This window comes from Phragmites australis, chromosome 4 (assembly GCF_958298935.1).
Source record: "Phragmites australis chromosome 4, lpPhrAust1.1, whole genome shotgun sequence".
Lineage (NCBI taxonomy): Eukaryota > Viridiplantae > Streptophyta > Magnoliopsida > Poales > Poaceae > Phragmites > Phragmites australis.
The window spans coordinates 48379268-48381865 of record NC_084924.1 but is presented as its reverse complement, the minus strand read 5'-3'; positions in this window follow the sequence as shown (position 1 = coordinate 48381865).

Here is a 2598-nt window from a genome sequence, read left to right as displayed (position 1 = left end):
TCAAGATTTATTAGTATTCAAAAGATTATAAGTTGATACATTTAACAAAAGATAAGGTTTCATCTAGCATAACATATATACATCGCAACATAAAACATAGCTAAAGAAACAAACCGGTGGCGCCATTTACCCATAAGGCCAACAACCGGGATTAGAGTAGCATAGCTACTGCTCACCACCATACCGCACTCGGTGGGAGACAAGTAGCTGGCACCTAATTTCACTTGAAAATAAAATAAGCAGCGTGAGTACGAAGGTACTTGCAAGACTTAATCTATAATTGATACATATAATAACCTGACTCTAAGGATTATGTATTTGAATGACTTAGCAAAGAATCGGCCACAAGGTCAAGTAGATTCATATGCAAAAGCAATTTTTGACACAAAGTGTGAGCATTTACACTTAACTACTTTACCCTTTTATCCTGAAATCCATAACACAAACATATCCGTAACAGAACCATCTTATCTCATAAATAGCCATCACTAACCATTTCCCAACATACCATACCATCATCCAACATCGGTACTCTACAACTGCTGCAAATAGACAGAAGCATGCTCATGACCGAGAGTACGACAATTTGAATTATTCTTACACCCTGTATGGATACATCTTTATCCACACGACTCAAGAACCATTCGACTTATGTGACCACACATACCCATACAAAAGGATACTCATGTCAACATTTCTCATGTAAGCCCTAACAGTTTGAACAGACGCCTCCAGGTGTAGGGGTTATCTAGAACTACTCGCAGAGCAAACTAGATACCCATATAAACCTATTATACCTACAACATTCGAGATGTGCAAACCAAAGGGTCACAACTATACGAGGTATTCGGCCCATCCTTCCCATAATTAGATATGTGGTTAGTGCGAAAAGTGATAGAACCAACTGTAACAACGGTCGATGCTTAAACAATATAAGCGGTCTATGACATTTGGATTTCTCTCTTGACTTACCTCGAGCACCGCTCATATCTTGACTCATTCTCACAACTCATACTTCTAAATATCATAATTATCTTGATGAACAATAAAATAAGCCCTAAGCTTGTGAACAATAGTTGAACCACCGCTCGACTTATACTAAGGATCTATATATTTCTAAGCATTTCGATCAACCTTTTAAGTTAGACATCAACAATATTCTACCTAGACTATAAGGATAAGGATCATCAATAAGATCAAGGTAGAAATAATACAACAACATAGGTTCTACCCATATAACCTGACATTGGAACTCTAACATGTATATCTTACATAAGCAATAACTTATCAATTTAGACTCTACATGATCCAAATTATGAGGTAAAATATGCTTAGATACTTATCTTGCTGCTCTGCTTTAAAACGAGATCAACCCACAAAACCTTCTCGTGAAAATCCACTACTCTCCGGCTCGACGATCACTAAAAGAGGAGAATGCATCGCAATAATCATGATGAAATACTACGAAATAATTTATATGATGTGTGATTACAAAAATATTTGTAAAAGAATGCTAAGAAAATTGGCTAGAAGAGGTTTAAATATCGGATACGACAGTCTAAGGGTATTGTGATCTGGATGGCTAGCGGTCAGACCGGAGGTAGGGTGGCGGTCAGACCGCAGGCAGACAGAGAGGAAAACAACTCTAAGTGGATCTGGCGATCAGACCGGGAGGGTTGGCGGTCAGACCAGCCAAATGGTGGTCTGACTCCTAACTATATAGTCTGAAATAGAACTAATTGGCTAAGTTTCCATCCTGACGGTCAGACCGGCCATAACAGCGGTCAGACCGCTGGGCCTGGCTGATAGTGCCTCCATGAGGCCACCGTCGAAGGCTCTGACATGCCTTCGAACATGAAGGGTACCAAGACGCTTTAGGAGATTAGTAGAGTTCTTCTAGGGTGGGTTGTACAATATTCATCGAGCTAAAATTGAAAAGCTCCATGGATAGGATCTAAGCTAGGGTGGAGCTCGAGTCTAAATGGAATAAGGACCGATTAGGGCTCGAGAACGACAAAAAAACGGTAAGAGATGTCTCACCTTAACGTAAGAAAATTTTCTATTGAAGGGGATCACTCTGAAAAAGCTCCAATTTAAAGATCAAGCTCTAAGGTGGATGAACCCGCGTAGCAACATCTTCGGCGTTGCAGGAACGATATTGCCTTAACAAAAAGAAATATGCTTCTCCTTTGCAAGCTATTCCTTTGCAAGCTATTTTTACTTGTATACACTAGTTATGTTCGTGATCTGTATTACATAAGTAGAAGCATCACGTAATGGTTACTATAGTATGTACGAGACTAGGGCAGACAACTAAGAAGCTATTTAACTGGTTTAGATGACAGTCTAGATTCCAAATCCAAGTATAAGCATAATAACTTCAGTAGCGAAGATATGTTTATTCTTATTAATCTTTCCCTATTATAGATCTCATGACTCCTTAATATATGGTTATATATATCTTAGTAATACAGAGACTAAGGTTAAATTCTACTGTTATATCATATTAATATAACCATGAGAGTTAATAAAACTACATTTTCAAAAGAAAAAAAACACCACTACAATATCAAAGAACTGATGTCCTGACACCCGATC